The following is an 18,778-nucleotide window of genomic DNA, read 5'->3' on the forward strand; positions in this document are numbered from 1 at the left end:
ATTCACGCCAAGTCTCCAGGGAAGGATGGAATCATTTCAGACAGTTTCTCACCCCTCTCGAGCTACTTCTCCCTGTAACATGCCTGGGCACCATCTCTGGGCTTGGGCAGGAAGACAGGCAAAAGGAGAAGTCGCCACCTCTTCGGGAAGCCATGGACGTGCGGAGGAAAGAGCTCCTCTTTCCAGGGTGTTTTTGGGGCCAAGGACGGCCTTGAGCCACAGAGCCAGCCACATGTCCTCAACTCGCAGCTTCCTGGGCAACCCTAGAAGCCACCTGGGGAGGAAAATGGAGGCTCAGGGGGACAAAAAACAATGCCCTTGTTCAAGGTCAAGGCAACAGAAATTGCAGAAATTGACCCAGGGCCATAGCTCTGCCCTGTCCAAGTGCAGCTAAGCAAGAAAAGAGGTTTTCCTCCAAAAGGAGTTTCAACCACCAGCACCGGGCCTGCGTCTGGATCCACTTTCCATCAGGGCTTCCGTGGGCTGAGATTCTCACAGGGGCTAATTATCAATGGATGTCATTTATTAAAAGGTTTTGCAGAAAAGGCATTATTGACCTAATTGTTATTTAACATCACCAGTTCATAAACCCCTGCCGGGGGGTGTGTGTGTGTGTGTGTGTGTGTGTGTGTGTGTGTGTGTGTGTGTGTGTGTTGTGTGTGTGTGTTGTGTGTTGTGTGTGTGTTGTGTGTGTTGTGTTGTGTTGTGTGTGTTTGACTTAAACGATCCAGAGTATATTACAGAAGGGCAGAGTCTGCCTCCCTTACCCGAGCCTTCTCTCCTTTCTATCAAGAGTCCCAATTCCAGGGTCGGGGAGACAGGCACTCTGAGCTCGGATTCTGGGAGGCCCCTTTTACTGAAGCCTCAGGGAACTGAACTCAACGCTTGTAAAAGCTGAGAGTAGCTCGTTATTAAAGCCACAGCTGAGCAAAAAGGGGAACGAACGCTCTGTCAGCCCAAACCGACAGGGTGGGACAATAATTTGTGTTTATTTACTCGGTGGCTCCTGTCAGGGTCTCATTAGTAGTCCCACCGAGAAAAAGGAAGGGTGTTGGGGCACATTCAATTTTGAGTGTACCTCTCTGCAGTGTTTTACCCCATGGGGAGTTAGGAGAAAGCGCCCCGGAGGACAAGAGGGGAGGCCGGATCTACAGGAGAGCTCCACCCAGACCCCTCCAGGCCAGCGCACTTTGAAGAAAAGGGCCACGAGCAGGTCACTGGGACAAAAAAAGACCTCTTTGAGTATCGGCCAGAGAATGTGTCTTTTCAGTTGCCCACGGGGACTAGGACATGCAGCAGAGCGTGGCCTGGGGAGATGACAGGGTCTGGGGACCAGGATGCTGGGGTCTGCTGGAGGCTCTGTGTGAGCTGCTGAGGAAGGTTTCCTCCTCTGGGTCTCAGTTTCCCGCTCTGACAATGAGAAAGCAGCGGCCTATTCTGGTCACTATGGGGAAACACTGCAAATGCTAACGTCAGGGGTGGGTGGGGTGGCACGAAGCAGGCCCCTCCCCAGCTCACCTGGGATGCTCAGGGTGGTGAGCCAGTGAGAACAGCTGTCCCAGGGGAGCTGTGACCCCAGGACGGTGGGGGCAGGGGTGGTGGGAACACCATGAGTGATACGGGCGTGGGGGTTGAGCAGTCCTGGCTGTGAATCCTGCCCGGCCACTCATCAGCTCTCCACCTGGGGCAATGCAACCTCTCTAAGCCTGTTTCCTCAGACATAAAATGGGAATAAATTTAAAACCTACCCGACAGTGTTGTTGTTAGCTTTAAACGATATGAAACCTATAAAACATTTAGCATAGTCCCTGGCATGAGTAAAGGCTCAATACGTGGTTGCTGAGATGACGACGACGAAGACGACAACGACGATGATGACGGAGAAGCACAAGGGTGACGTCATTCCAGCAAAATGTGGTGCAGAAGAGCACCAGCTTGGGAGTGAGGAGACCTGTGTTCTAGTCCTTGCGTGTGCTGCTACCGTGTTTTGGGGCATGTCACTTCACCTCCGAGCCTTGTTCCTCATTTATCAAATGAGGGCCTACTCCGTTACGAGCTTGTGCAATAAGTCTTATTATTCTCCATCCTCAAATGAGAAAAGGTGGGCGTCGAGAAGTCAAGCGCTAGGAGTTGCACGAGGTCACGGATTAGTTGGTGACTGAGCTGGGACGCAGACCCTGCGGCAGGAGTGTCTCCCTGAGCGGCGACACAACAATAACCACCTGAGACGACGTGTGTACACTGTTGTTGACGGTCAAGTGCGATACGCGGCTAAGCTGCCGCTTTTCAGCAACGGTCGTGAGAATCACCTTGACACGGCAGCTGAGGCCCATGACTTCGTGGGGCTTAGAAGCCGCTGTCGCTCACCCTGCCTGCTGCCAGAAGAGACACAGGAGGCGGGGGAGATTATTCTAGAGAGCCTGGTTCTAGTCCCAGCTCTGTCGCTAATTACAGGACTCTGGACCAGATTATCTGAGAGTCCCCTCCCAGTAACTAAGGCTCTGTGATTCCAGGATTCATTCACTGGGGACCAGGTGAAACAGGCACTGTGTGCAAAGGGGAGCCTTAGGTCTGACCTAAGGACACCTAAGGGAGACGGGGGAAGGCGGGACCACCCGAGACAACGGAAGCAGCTGAGAAAGATCCTGTGGTCCTTTCCCTTTAAGAGGAGCAAAGATCCCTGACTTCGGGATTAGGCTGTGCAAGCCAGGAAGGGGGAGGGGGCAGAAAAGCCCCCTGAGTCTAGAGATTCAAAGGCGCCCTGCCCCTGTGTGATGCAGAAACTCTTAATTGGAGCTGTGCACGCATCCAGCACCGATCACTCCATGATGTGCCTTTCTGAGGCACAGAGGCAGCCCTTCATTAAATCCGACACCAGGGAATTAATTCACCTCACTGCCATCACTCTGTCTCCGTCATCCTCTCCCCTCCACAGCCATGGCTCCTTGATCTTTCCCACCTTCATGTCGAAAGTTCTCCTTGAGACGGGAAGCTTCCTCTGACTGTCACCTGCGCTACGACTTTATCATGGGCCGAGACCCGGGGCCCAGATGGGGAGGGCAGAGGCGGGCATGGGCGGGTGGGTAGGTGGGCGGAGAGATGGCTCAACACGCATCAGCTGTCATACGGAGATGAAGGAAGGAGCACGGGCCATGACGGATCCTTCTCCACCAGCAGCAGCAGCAGGAGAGGGTTGAAAGCCGATGGTGACAGCTAACCAGCTCACCCCTTTTAAGCTATTCTTGACACGGTGACTTTATAATTAAAGTCCCCTCGGGAGGAGTCATGGGGAGATGGGGGAGGGAGGAAAAGAGAAGGGGCTGCAGGGAAGCTACCTGGGCCACTCTGTACCTTCACGGCACCGCCTCGCCCACAGGACATCAGCTTCAAACCGACCCCCTCAACAACCTCCAGCTACCTTCCTATACCTATGACATTCCGAGTTTCATCCGGCCTCCGAAATGGGTGACCCACGTGCAGAGATGGGGCAGGCAGATTCCCACCACCACCTGTGCTGAGAAGTACGAACAGTCAGGAAGCACCGCCCCAGGGCACCAGACTCCGAGATCTGTGGTCCCAGGAAACAATGCTTCAAAAGCCTTCAATGGCTTGCAGTTATGTCACCAGACAGCCCTGGAGATTGGTTTCTCTTTCTCCATGGAGCCCCAAAAGACCTGTCCAGGGCTTGCAAGGGAATACAGAACACTCGTAAGGCCAGGGATAGAGAAGGTAGGCTATGAGAACGCTCATCTATGACGGGAAGAAAGGGTTTAAGGAAGAATCTCCCTAAAGGAAGGAGGCAGATCCCCAGTGAAATCCAGCAGCTGTTCCTGGCTCCTGGCTGAGGTGAGAGCTAGCCAAGGAAATGACCCAAGGCCAATAATAACCTCCATCAGTGCCCCCATTTTATAGGTGAGGAAGCTCTGAGAGGTTAAGTAACTCAGTCCAAGGTGAGACCCAGCCAAGACCCAAGCCCTGGCCTCCTGCCTCCTGCCTCCTCTGGCTTGCTCTCTCTCTCCTCCACCAGAGCTTTGGCCCTTTGGAAGATTCCCACAGGGGCTCAGGAATTCCAAGTACACAACATCTCCTTGTGACTATCACCAAACTGCAGACAGAAATGCAAAACGAGCCATTTTAAGGAGTCTTCTGTTTTAACCTTCTTAAGAAATTCTGACATTTCCTCTTCACGGAGTCACAAAATCAGATTATGAAGTTTCCCCACCCATGGGGGGGGTGGCCCCCGAGTGGTAGGGCTGACACCGCCTTGCTGCTGAGTGAGGAAGGCAGCCTGGCAGCCTGGCCCCAGCCCATCCCTGGGATGAGACATGCACTGCACCCGTCCCACCAGTGTGCCTGGGGTCCCTGTTACACCTCCATCGCTGTCCACCGCGGGGAGGGCAGGTCCTTCACCCGGGAGGAGGGAAGCCCACTCTTTGGTAAAACATCAGAGGAGAGAGGAAACAATGCTTCAGGGCGCCTGGGTGGCTCAGTGGATTGAACGTGGGACTCTTGGTTTGGGCTCAGGTCATGATCTCAGGGTCATAGGATCAAGCCCCGCGTCGGGCTCCGCGCTCAGCAGAAAGTCTGCTTGAGATTCTTTCTCCCTCTCTCTCTGACCCTGCCCCAGCTCTCTCACTGTCTCTCAAATAAATAAATAAATCTTTAAAAAAAATTAGAGAGGAGGAGAGGAAAGTACACCACTACGGATTTTCTATTAAATATATTAATACTCATCGACATCAACGCTCCCCGAAATTGTGTGAAAGATCCAAATGATCTCTGAATTCTCCCCGTTAGGGAGGTTAATTTGGGAAGTGGGAGGGAGAGAAGCAGGGCTGGGCTCCTCTCGGAGAGGAATTGACAGCCCCTGCTCAGAGCTGGGGACAGGGAGGAAGGCCACTCAACACGGCGGGTCCCAATGAACTCCCAGGGATAGGGATGCCTTTCTGGGGCCATGCTGTCCCATCTCCCCAAGGCCCTCAGGAAGGTCTGCAGGAGACATGTGGGCCCAGGCGAGGGTGGGATTTAGGGGATAATCAAGAAGGAGGTTGAAGCCACGTTTGCTCTGCATCAAGACAAAGAAAAAGCAGCGTCCCTGAAACACAGAGCAAAGAACAAGAATTTGGCATTTCTGAGAAACCGCAGCCAGGGATGGCTATGAGACCGGACCCTTCCTGGAGGCCATAGATACCTTGGGGAAGACACAGGGCATTTCCAAGGATATGGAATTGAGATGAGAGGCGATTTCGTAGCTTTTAAGAAGTGGGGGCCATCCTATCAATATCTGGGTTATAGAAAAATATTATGGTTCTTATTTTAGAAATGGGGAAGTTGAGAAATTCAGAGCCCAGAGCTACTGAGTGCCAGTAAGCTCAGAAGGAGCCGGAACCACAGGATGGCTGAGAAAAACCTGATCCCAGCTGTCCTGGGAGAAACAGCATGTTCCGGCCTCGGAGGAGCTGGAGTCTCACGGAGCCCTCTGCTCATACCATCTGTGCTGTGGGGCGTCTCTCCGGCCGGGGTTTGGAGAAAGATGCTGACAAACTGGAACATGACCAGAGGGGCACCCAGGATGACATCAGATTGAATCCTAGAAGGGACGGCTGTAGAAATGGCCTGCTCAAGCTGGGAGAAAAGGGACCCAGGGTAGGAAGTGTAGGACAGGATGAGGTCTGTCTCCAGCTAACGTCGGGTACCCCAAGGCAAGAAGGAAAACTCCTTCTGTATCAGTCCAGGAGTGGGGAGGGCGCTGGAGGAGGACCTGAGGGGCAAATTTCATGAGAGTACATTTCAGCCCAACAGAAGAAGGAACTTTGTAAAAGAGGAAGTTGCTAGAAAAACAGGAGTAGCTGCAACTTTGCAAGGTACCCGCACTGCAAAGGCAAAAGTATGGCCTTTCCCATTCTCATACCACTTGGTGTTTAATCTCCTCAACACAGACCTGCAAAATTTAGAAAACGGTAAGAAAGAAAACAGAAATCATTCCTAATCTCACTGCCCAGCGATAACCACAACAATCCTTAACAGCCTGGAAGCAATTCCTTCAAGACTTTCATCTACAAGATGTATACTTGTATCTTTTTTATACAGTTGGAACCCTATTACCTAGATAAAATGTATTTTCCACTGGAGATATTATGATCTTTTTCTCATGTAATTAAAAACACATTGGAATATTTCATTATATTATTGTACCCATACAGTATTTACTCATCCCCCTATTATTGGGTATTTAGGACCTTTTTACATTTTTTTTCACTATTGGAAATAACATCGCCATAAATAGAAATCTTTACTGCCATCTTTGATTACTTCTCAAGGAGTGAGCCCGAAGTGTACGGGCTCCGATGGCTTCACGATGCCAAACGATTTCTCTGAAAGGTCGCACTAGTGTGTATTTCCATCAGTGGTGTGGGAGCTGCCCCACTAGTCACGGGCTTGCCAAGATCACCTCAAGGTTTCCCTAAAAAGAGTACTCCCCCATTGGGGAGGAGATTTGATACGTCGCTTTTCAGGAACATGTCTGTTCTATATCTACTTAGGACAAAAAGAGGTAGAAACTCTGTCTTGCACGCACACGCACACACACACACATGCTGGTACGCACGCTAATTCTCCGTTCTTTGTAACTCTGGCGATACTTCCCGACCCTGGAGGACCTCGACACAAATCTACCCGACTGAGAAAGAGACTGCCTCCCTCATCAGGTAGTAGGGCCCGGATGCCAGGCCCAGTCAAGGCCACAAAGGGCATCTATAGAACAGGCTCCACGGTTTCCAAGGCCCTTCCCGCCCCGACCATCTACCAGTTCTACCATCCGCGTGTGTCCGCTGAGAACCTGGGGATGCAAGAGGCTGGGGGACTAGAGAAAGGGAGGCTGAGGGAAATCGCTGTTGCAGGATAAATTGAGGAAAAAGGAGGTGTTGGGAGAGGTGCAGGAGGTGGCAGCAGCTGGTGAGCCCTGCCGGGCCCGCCCCCTGCACAGCACACCCTCTGTTCTCCCAAGGGGGCCCCCAGGAGCACCGGGAGATCGGCTTTCCCTCTCGGCTTTCCTGGTCGCCTGTGACCTGGGCTCACCAGCTTTCTCTTGTCATTTGAGCTGGAATTGGGAGTAAATCTCTCCAAGCAGGTAATTATCCGGGGCCTCTGCCCCATTCCTGAGTCACTTGTCCCTCCCCAGCTGCCTCTGATACTGACTTACTGCCCCTCAGGACAGAAGGACAGACGGGAGGCTGCCAGGACAGTCCTCGGTTCCCAGCTCTGAGGAGAATAGCAGAGCAAGGGGCCTCACAGCCCCATGAATATCCGGGCTTCTTCATTTTCAGTGGCCTTCTGCTGGGTCTCCAGACTCTCATTAAACCGGGAAACAGATTAAAAGGGGATCCCGAGGCAGACACGTCTCTCCTCCTCTTATATTTATACCAGTTCGACCGTTGTTATTATCAGTTCTTAGCACCAAGCCTGCCCCGGTGAGGTGGCCCCGGGCAGAGGGGGCAGGAAACAGGTTGTGGACGGCATCACTGACATGGGGGTCCGTGCACCTGCTTCTCGCCAGCTCCACCAACAAAGACGCCCTGGGATCAGCCCCCCAAATCCCACACTCGCCAACAACCCGCTCTCTCTGCATTCCCAGACCCCCCACCCTGGAACAACACCGGGGGACCCAAACTGCCAGCCAAACAGTGACCCCACCCTGCTCCCCGCCTTTCACGTAAATTGTGTTAAAACGGGTGCTTTTTTAATGAAATCTATCACGCTTATAGAAAAGGGTAAACATAATATAAAATCATCCATGTTTATTTTGGCTATATGTTCTTCAGATCTTTTTAAGAAGAAACATTTTAAGAAATAAGACATTCTGCAAACAGTTGTATTTCCCTCAGTGAGAGCCGTTGCCTCCTCCCTCAGAGGTAAGCGCTACCCTAAATATGGTGTTTACCGTCCTCATGCATGTTTTTATACTTTTGCTACATATGTACGTATCCAGAAACAATGTAGGGGACTGCTTTGCATGTTTTCAAACTTTACACACATGGTACCATAATGTACGCATCCTTCTGCGATTTGCTTTTATTTCGCACTCGACATTTCTTTCGTGACATGTCCGGGCTGATTTGTAAAGCTCTGCGTCATGCATTTCCCCTGCAGTATAGTATTTCATTGCAGAAATCTAAGCGATTTAATTTATCCATATTGGTTTCCAATTTTTTGCCATCACAAACACAGTTGCCATGACAATTCCTGTCTTGCCCATATGCAAGAGGTTCTTTAAGGAACCTACATGCTGGAGCTGTTTTCTTGACATGTCCGTCTCCCCAACAGGACACGGACCTGACACCGTGCCCCCGGTGCCCAGGATGATGTGGGGCACATGGGGCTCAAAGAGTATGTTAAACTGAACCAAGGTGAAAGGGGTGTAGGGAATCATCTCTTCCAGCCCCTTCACTTACAGGTGAGGAAATGGACATCCAGGGAAGGGACATGAAATCTGATCATGACAGAGCTGGAACAGGAGACCTGGGCCCCTCCCCGGCTTCCTGGCCCAGTCTCCATCACGCTCCGGGGGAGCTGGTGACAGTCAGACAAGCTATCCATATAAAAGAGGGAATGGCAAAGAGCAGAGAGGTGTTAAAGAGATCGTGCCCGGGCGCTGGGACTCTCAGCCGGGATGGTGGTCTCACACTTGGACACTCCCCCTGCACATTCAGAGTGAGACCTCATACCTGGACACCCTGCACCCAGAACGAAGCCTAACTTTCGTCGCCTTATTTTATGTGGCAGGAGGAGTCCTGCTAGCCCAGTCCGGAGGAAGACCCTGGACCTGGGACCCAGGAGACCCAGAAGGATGGTGAAGAGGTGCAGAGCAGGCCTTGGCACCACAGGACTTGGGACGGCGTCCCTGCTCCACTCCTTACCAACCGTGTGGCCTTGAGTGAGATACTTCCTATGTGCTTCGTTTTCTTCATCTGTAAAATGAGGCTAGGAATCCCCGCCCCCTCATCACGATATTGGGAGGGCTACACAAGGTCGTCTGTACAAAGTCATTCACACCGTGCCTGGCACATGCCAAGTGCTGTGGGTTCTCTCCTCGCCCTCCCCTCCAGATTCCGTGCAGGCAGGTGCAGCGCCCAGGCTCTCCGCACAGCGTGGCCTCACCTCCCACTCTGACTCTACTACCGGGCCTCGGGCAAGCCCTTCCCAGTCTCCTCATATGATCACTGTATTTACCCACTTGTGTAACTGCTGGTGTGGCCAAGTCTCTGCCCATGCATCACGGGCCACAGACCATGGGAAACAGAAAAGATATTCTTTCAGACGTGAAGTCATATCTGTGACAGTGATGGCTCCACATCTGGCCCACCGTTCAGAAGCTGAATACACGTTGGCCCGTGGTGCATCCCCGAGTATAGGAGGGACTGACGGGGGAGCAGAGTAAAGTCACCGAAGCTCTCGGAGCCCCTGTTTGCGCATCTGAAATGGGAATGACCCTTCCATGCCACCCAGAAACCTTATGAGAGTCAAAGTATAACGTATATAAAGTGTGCTATGAACTGTAAAAGCACAATACGAATTTAACTCACTAATATTATAAAAAGAAAGACTGTTTCACTTGTCTTTAATCCCTATACTGCTTAAACTCTGAGGCCGGCCTGCCTGCCTGAAGGATGCCCAGTGATAACTCCTGGGAAATTCAAGGGTAGACTTAGACTCTAAGAGACAGAGACAGATGGTCTTCCTGTTTCTGGGAACCTCCTTAGTCGCTGAAGACCAACTCCCCAAAGTCTGATCATTCGCCCCGCTCAAAACCTTCAGTGGCTCCCCACTACCCTTTAATTACATTTAGTTCAGTAGAGCCTCAATTACTCCCCACCCTTGAATGTATCCTGAGCTCCAGCCAAACCAGGCCGCTTCCCCGAAAAGCACGCAGCCTTTGTTCCCAGGGCCCCAGGACTTTACCCCCAAGGCCTCCTGTATGCAGAGCCAGGGGCTGGCAACCAAGCTGCTCACCAGAACCACCTAGGGGCTGTCACCTAGATGACTGGGTGCTACCCTCCAGGGACCCGGATTTAATTGTTTGGGGTGTGCCTGGACAGTGTTTTTCAAAAGCTCCCCAGGCGACTGAAGCTGAGAGCCCACAGGTCTAGAACACTCTCCCCTGCAGGCACCCAGCCTGCCGGAACAATCCATTCTCCAGGACCCATGGGAAATGCCGCTTCTTACGTGGTGCCTGCTCTCACCACACAAGACAGGGCTCCCCCCCCGCCCCCCGGCCCCCAGAGGCTGTGCCTCTCCTGGGCCCTAATCACACTCCGCCTCATGCCGGGGCAGCTGTGTCCCAACTCAACCTGTCTATTAGGCAGCAAGCCTCTCAGGGTGGCTGCAACCACCGGGCCTCTGTCCGCCGTTCCTATAGCCACACCTCACAGTCCTCATCCAATAGGGATTGATCCAAGGCTGTCCACAAAACTCAGAGCATCTAGTTCACCTCAGTCTTGCCCAGAACACGAAGAGGGGAACAGGGGGCTGTCCTCTGTTCAGGAGAAAAGGCCAAGATCTGTACGCTCGCCCAGACACACTTCTGACTCTGATGCTTCTATGCTGACGCCCTTCCCCACAGATAGCGGGCCAAGGTGGCTGCCTTGGGTCTCTGCCCTGGGGTGCTTCTGGGGGTCTACCCAGGTGAGGGAGTCTCCTCTTTCCAGAGACAAACACTGTGAGTGTGAACACGTGAGAAGATGTTCACCAGCACCCGTCAGGGCAACGCAAGTCAAAACCACCAAGAGGGATCCCCTCACGCCTGTCAGACTGGCTAAAATCAACAACACAAGAAACAACAGGTGTCGACGAGGATGTGGAGAGAGGAGACCTCTCTTAGCACCGTTGGTGGGAATGCAAACTGGTACGTCCACTCTGGGCAATGGTACGGAGGTTCCTCAGAAAGCGAAAAATAGATGTACCCGATGATCCAGCCATCACACTACTAGGTACTTACCCAAAGGATACAAAAATACTCCTTTGAAGGGAGACACGGACCCCGATGTTTATAGCAGCATTATCTGCAACAGCCAACTTCTGGAAACAGCCCAAGAGTCCAGCGATAGATGAACGGGTAGAGGTGAGAGAGAGATATATATATCATAGATATACGTATACACATGTACACACACACACACACACACACACACACACACACACGATGGCATAATACTCAGCCATAAGAAAGAATGAAATCCTGCCATTTGTAACGACATGGATGGAGCTGGAGAGCACGATGCTAAGTGAAATAAGTCAGTCAGAGAAAGACAAATACCGTATGATTTCCCTCATATGCAGAATTTAAGAAACAAAACAAGCAAAGGGACACAGAGAGAGAGAGAGGCAAACCAAGAAACAGACTATTAACTCTAGAGAGCAAACTGCTGGTCCCCAGAGGGGAGGGGTGGGAGGAGGGGATCAAGGGGACACTCACTGAGCGGCAGGTGTTGAATCACTATATTGTGCACCGGAAACTAATACACTGTGTGTTAAACTGGAAAGCAAATAAAACCTCAAAAACCGAGTGTGAGTACGTATATGTACACAGTCAATACGCACGAATTATATCCTGCGTACTATTTGTACACATACACACGTATACATTTTAATTAAAATGAGTTTCTTCAGTGTGTAGAAGGAGGAATTTCTTCAAATCCCTTGAGAGCCTCGAGCAAAGACCCTTGGGAATCACTGTCTACATAACAGCATCTTTGCACACAGGCAGCACTCAAAAAACATTTGCTCAATTAAATAATGAACCGAAAATTCAACCACTGATTGTTGCTTATGCCAATACAGCCATTTAGACAGATTCAGGGGATGAAGCCAACGTGAGAGAGGCCATTGTCACTACCACCTGATGAAGCCCATGCCTTTTGCTGGGCGCAGGCCCTGGGCAGCACGGCCTCGCTAGGCTTGTGTCAGTGACAACAGGCTCTGCGGTATCTAGACACGAGCCTTTTCCTTTCTGCGTCCCACTCCGAGGGGTGGTGGAGAGGGTCCCAGCCATACGCTCTTGGAAGGGATTCCTTCACTTGACAAAGTCTCAGAGCACCCAGCAGACCACCACACAGGGGACGAAGGTCATCCGATACCCAGCCGACTCCAACGCCCTTGGGTAGCTGAACTCAAAGCCCAGACTCCACTTGCCACTCCCACCGCCACTCACTGTCACAGGCTCCCGTCTTCCACTCTGTCATCTGCTCCACAGCAGACTCTCTAGGCTTCCAGCGGAGTCCATGTTCCCAAAGACGTGGGTGTCCAGGTGTGTTCTGACCCTGACACGGAGGGGAGAAGTCTCTAGGTGTGAGAGGAAAATGCTTTCAACTTAGAGGCACCAGCCTCTGAGCCCCCACCGCCACTCCGGGTGCAGAAGGCTGTTCCTGGTTCCACCAGCTCAGCGCTCCACTGAGAAAGGCAGGCTTCGGCTGACAAAGGCACATGTTTGAGCTCCTGAGGGTTCCGCACACAGTAAGATGTCTGCTGGACTACAAAAGCCAGCATACTATTAGGGTTTGGACTTACGCCTTCTGGAGAAATACCCTGCCCCTGCCTCCTCGATATCCTGGCCTTATGCACTCAGCCCGGAAGGCCAAGTGACCCCCAGTGTAATGAGACCCCAGGTCGGCTCCGATATGCTCACCCCTGGATGTTCCCACCTACTTGCTCACTCCTTGTGGAGACCTTCCAGGCCTGGAGGAGGGGACGAATCCTGCAACAGTTACCCTGTGTCCGATCAGCACAAAACAAAGTTGACAACCTACGTATAGGGCATCTATACATAAAAACAAACCAACAAACAAAAACACCCCCAAAACAGATCTATCTAGAAACACGTTAACTACCCACGGAAAATCTATTTTCTCCATCTAGAAAAAGTACCCAACTGCTCATGTGCACAGCCGCTGAAAGGAAGACTCGGAGAGATAAAAGGACCCTAGGGTCCCATGGCGAGTAAGTGGAGCAGGTCTCACCAGGCCAGAGCCTACATCCTTTCAGCTTTGCTCTGTAGCTTCACTCCCCCGAGAAGAGGCTCCCAGCAAGCCCTGCTGATCTGAGGCCTTCACAGGGTGCGTGAGGACTAGCAGCCACAGAGCCACACACTTCCAAATCCAAGGGTCAGTCACCGCCCCCCCTTAAGCCTCCATGGTAGGCATTCAGCAAACCGCGTCAGATGACCTACTCTGTGCTGGGGGCGCAGTGAGGCCTGTGGTGTCACAGGTGCGGGCTCTCCTTCCACTGCTGCCCGGCGCAGGCCCCGGCTTGCGACCGCAGCCCTGTCCCCACGCGGCGCACGTCCTGGCCGTGAGGTCTCATTGACACGCAACAGAGCTCAAAACCACAGGCTTGGCAGGAATGCCGTCTATCTCCCATTCTGTAAGCACCGCTGGCTTCTTCTGAATAAATGCTACCCTACATTAAATGCCAGAATTCGGCGAGCAATGCTGCATGTTTGCAATGAGATTGAGGACGAAAGGCAAGATTGATTCTGATGTGAACACCAGCAAAGCAAATGGGTTTTTGAAAACCCTATAATTTCCCTGCAACCCTTGACTTCACTAAACACACATTTTTAGACTACAGCACAGTTAGGTAGGCATTAAACAAAAATGAGGTAGTCTAATGATGATTTATGTGTAGGATAACCTTCTATAAAGAATCCCGCTCTGATTTCAGGGTAACTTACAGAAGTGCCAACTTAACCAAACAATGCCGCTTGCTCCACGTCCACTGCCCTGGCATGATCTCGGGGCAGAGCGTTCGCCTGCAATTGTCTTAAATCTGTGGAAATTCACCCAGTGGGTGCTCTGGAAATGCGGCACCTGCCATGAACTAAATGGAAAAGCAAAACACGACACATGCATACACTGCCGGAGGCACCTGTGAACACAGACTATTTTGCTCGACTGCGGAGCCGTGGCTGATGGTTCTGGAACCAACCAACTGGCGTGCAACAGCAGAGCAGCCTGCCTGCCGGGGGATTGGAAGGGGGACCGGGGAGCTGCGGGCACGCGGTCTGGGTGGGGCCTCACGGGCTCCTGAGCTGCAGGCATCCCACCGGAGTTCCTGTGCCCCCCTCTTCCTGGCTGCGTGACCTTGGGCAGGCCTCTCGATGCCCCTGAGCCTCGGTTTCCCTGTCTGTGAGGCGAGGTTAAGAGCATAGCCCCCTCAGATGAAATTGAAAGAGCTAATAAAATGATGCCTATAAACGGGCTTTATAAATCCGAGAGCTCTATACAGAGGGAAGGGGGCAGAGACCACCGGGTGCAGTTTGAGAGGGGGCCCAAGTCATCTCAAGAACTGCCATCAAAGGCTCTGGGCCCAGCCCCTCACCCTGTGGCCTGGAGCAGGTGACCGAGCTCACTCTGCCTCAGGTTCCTCATCTGCAAAATGGAGCTTGTAAGGCCAGCCGCTACAGAAGACGCTCGTGCGGATTAAACACAATGACGCATGAAAAACACCGATCACCTAAGGGCTCAATCACTCAATAACTCAATCACTGCCTTTCTTACTAGCCATGATCACCACCGTGATTATCATCTCGATTCAGGCCCTGCGACAAGGGAGAGAATTCCTCTGCTGCTTCTGAACGTCTCCCTGTCATCTCGAACCTGCGAAGGGTGGTTTATGGCTTGAGGAGGTAGGATTTTCTCTCTGCCCCCAAGGAATCAGTTAAGCCTGTCTGAATCTGATGCCCCTCCCCATCAAAGCAGACAATAAACAAACAACGACAACAGAATTAATGGCCGGCTGTGCGACAACTGCCTGGTGAGGAAAGTGGTAATTGCCTAGTGTCCCTGAGACAGCCCTCAGGCTGGACGCGCAAAAGCCTCTTATAGGAAAAGAGCTTGGGCTCCAGGGCCAAACACAAGGCTCTGCCACCAAGACGCTGTGTGACCTGGACTGAATTGCTTGGCCTCTCTGAATCTCATTTCCTTTATACCTAAGAATGGGGGTGGCAGGCCCGCCTCAAAGAGTGAAGAGGAGAATCCAGTGAGAGGACATCCAGGTACCTGCCACAGGGCCCCAAGCCTCACTGCACCTGCTCCCTTGCCTGTAAAGTGGGGAAGGTAATGGGGGTTACCGTGAAGAGCAAATGAGATCGTGCAAAAGCACTTTCTACACCGGATGGTGTCGTGGAGATACTAGTTCTTACTGAATCAGGGTTTGAGCACGTTGAGATTAGACTGGGCGGTTTGTGGGAGGGATGTTTTGGCACCAAACCACAGGCCTTCATTCCTTCCCTCAACATAATTCTCATCGGGTACCGTGCAAGGCACAAATGAATACAGAGATGAATACAATATCTCAGTCATTTGTTTCCCTCATTCTGCCCAGATACCATCATGGACTGTTGGAGTTAAAAATGCCACAATGGCCCTCTATCTAGCCCTCGTCCCATACGGCCTTCTCAGGATCTCACGTTCTGCCGTCACCCGACATCCAACATGGCCCAAGGCTGGACAACATCCCGAACCTGGGGAGCGGGGCGGGCATTTCCCTGCTGTGTTGAGTCCACTCCTTCTCCACCTGAGAATTCAAATCTCTGTAGAGGCCTGATTTCCATCGAAAGGATTCCATGTGCAGGTTTCATTATCCCCATTTCACAGATGAATAAACTGAGGCTTTGAAAGTCACTCGCTCAAAAACACCAGTTAGGACGAGCAGACCACAGCCTGCCTTCTTTCCACCGCATCCCACCTCTTCTGTGAACTGTCTGCTCCCGTCTGTAACCAATTTTCTACAGGGCTGTCTTCTCCTTGTGGGTTTGCTGCAGGTTTTAAAATACGTGTTTGTGCGTCAAGTTTTCTCGAGGTGATAGAGCGTCGTGCTTAGGAGCACAAACAGCAGAGTGGGAGCACGGACGGGTGAGTACGGCTCTGCCACCTTCTAACGTGAGGCGGTCCGCTTAGCTTCACCGCGCTCAGTTTGCTCCTCTCTAAACCGGGGTAACAGTCCCCTCCTCAGACTGCCGTGAAGACCAAATGAGCTAAACACGCAAAATGCTTAGAACAGAGCCTGGCAACCGAGGAAGGATTTAATAAGTACGAGTCATTATTATTACGCTGCCCCTCCACACAAACCTGGTTTTCTTTCTAGAACCGGCAGGCCCTTCAAGGCTTGGCACCCTGCTCAGACCGCTCTCACCACTTCACCCGCCCTCCTGGTCACCCCACCCTCCGCCACCTTGCCTGCCTTTGCCCCTGCGGCCCCTCGACCCAAAGCATGCTTTCTGCCCCTGGGGCCCCAGACTGGACGGCAGGCCTCCCTCCCTCTCATGATGCCTCGCCCGGCCGCCATCAGAAAGCATCGCAGCTCATCCTCTTCATGGGAAGATATGGCAGCCCCTACTCTGGAGCTGCTAAGGGAGGAAGCAGGTCACGGGCAAGTGCGACTTCTCTGCGAGGCCGGACCCCGTGCCCATCACCCAGCAGGGGCCCGAACCCCATTTGTTAACTTGCCCTGAGTGCATCATCCCCTTCACATTAGCCCAGGCTGACCATCCCAACCCCTTTCCTCTGTGGCCCTAAACGGTTGAGAGCAGAGAGCCCCAATTTTTTAAAAAAAATTTTAAGATTTGGGAGAGAGAGAGAGAGAGAACGAGAGAGCGAGCATGAGCGGGGGAAGGGGCAGAGGGAGAAGCTCGATCCCAGGATCCTGGGATCATGACCTGAGCCAAAGGCAGACACTTAACTGACTGAGCCACCCAGGCGCCCCACAGAGAGCCCCAATTTTACATGTAAACATCAGAGCTTCACAGGGGACCCCACAGAAGCCATCTCTCTCTGGGTCACGCTGGAGCAGCGCAGGGAAATAAAGACCAAGGGCCACCCGACTTAAACCCTGTAACACCATGGAGTTTCCTTGTGACCTTACAGAGGCCTCCTCCTTCCTCCCGTTCAGTGGGGGGAGAGACTGGCATTGTGTCGTCTTCGTTAATCATCTTCAATGAGACTGGAGGGGAGAGGGACCTGAATAAAACACGGCGCCTGCCCTTGCTGGTTATAGATTCTTGTAATGGGGATAACACAGATTTCAAATATTACAGGACAAAACACAGTTAGTGCCTTGAGCAAAAAACCGAGAACGTCCAGAGGGAGTTCACAAAAGGATCCCCTCGAAGAAGGTTAATCAGGGTGATTTTTAAATCCATTCATAGCAGAAATCAGGAAAGACATCATGGAAAAAGTGGTATTAACCAGACTTTGAAAGATGGGTAGGATTTAGATAGACAAAGAAAGAAGTCTGATAGTAAAAGCAAAGCACCCCATGAGCAGTTAAAATCATGAGCCCTGAGCATGTCAGGAGAGAAGGGGTGAAGGAGGGCCCGAGAGCACATCGGTCTGGACCTGGGTTTATCAGTAAGTGTGGAGGCCAGGCCCCTCGACCTGCAGGGCCCTTACAGCTCTATCAGTCTGTGACTCCATCCGTTTGTGGCCTAGATGCAGCCGAACTGGTTTCCAGGCACCACCCAGCTCGTTCTTGTCTGCACCATCCCCCGTCCAAGTTGGTGTAGACATATGGGATCTGAGGTAGTCTCAGCATCAGCCTGAGCAAAATGCAATTAATACATTGAATCTGCATTCCAAAGCAAACCAAGATCGTATGTAATTGTTTACTGTGTTGAGATTATTCATCTCTGTCCATCAGAGCTGACAACACGCATGGAATCCTAAACTCCCAGATCAGGACGGTCTTTGTGTCTCCCACTGGGCCAAACACAGAGCCAGTGCCCAATAAAGCCTTCTTGTTAGAATGGCTGTTTTGTTCCCAGATCTTTCAGCTGGAGATCTGTGGCCCTTCAGAAAAGCCAGAGCCTCTGGTCACTGAACACGCAGCCAGAGGTCGGTACAAGGGTTGGTGACACGTGTCTGTCCCCAGGCAGGCACAGGAAACAGGGACGGGCCCTCCTCCCCTGTGAGAACCTGAGGACAGTCCATTCTCAATGAGGAGACTGCTCTGGAGAGGCAGCAGGAAGCAGAGGCGCCTGGAGGAGGCCGGTTCAAACCCAGGCTGCAGGCTTTACAAGCTGCGTGACCTTGGGTAAGTTGCTTAATTTCCCCAGGCTTCAGTGTCCTCATTTATAAAATGAGAAAAACCCCAACAAAACAAAAAATGTTATCTCTCTTAAAGGGTTATTGTGAGGATTAGAGATAATTTAGGTCTCAATACATGATAGATATTATCATTAATCTTATTATTATTATGCTGTGACAGGTGCTACAAGGGCCCTGGGGATAAAGAGATGGAAAAGATACAGCTGGGTACCCCCCCGCAGCAGACAGCAGAAACCAGCACCTATCGCAGAAGAGGAAATGACGGGAGCGCGCCAGGAATGGAAACGAAGGAGCAGTAAGTTCTGTCGGCAGGCTTATGCAAGGTCTCCTGGAAGGGGACACACGTGGACGGACCAAGTTTAAAGGACAAAAAAGGAGTAAGGTATCAAGAAGGAGAGGAGGGGACAGGTACAGAGGAGACAGCAGGATCAAATGAAAAGAGGTATAAAAACCCAGGGACAACTTGGCACCCTGGGGACAATCAGGGAGGTGGGCTCACAGACTCTCTCCCTGAGCAAAGATGGGCTACAGTCCAGGAGCACTGCCCGCTAGCCAGGAAGGAGCCCTCTGACCAGACTCCGCCTTGCCCCTGCTTCTCCCTTCCCCCAATGCACAGTGCTCCCAGCCCAGCCAGGGCCTGATGACAGCCCAGCGTTCCAGAGCCCCATCCTCTTAGACAAGGG

This window comes from Ursus arctos, unplaced genomic scaffold, assembly GCF_023065955.2.
Source record: "Ursus arctos isolate Adak ecotype North America unplaced genomic scaffold, UrsArc2.0 scaffold_22, whole genome shotgun sequence".
NCBI classification, from domain to species: Eukaryota; Metazoa; Chordata; class Mammalia; order Carnivora; family Ursidae; genus Ursus; species Ursus arctos.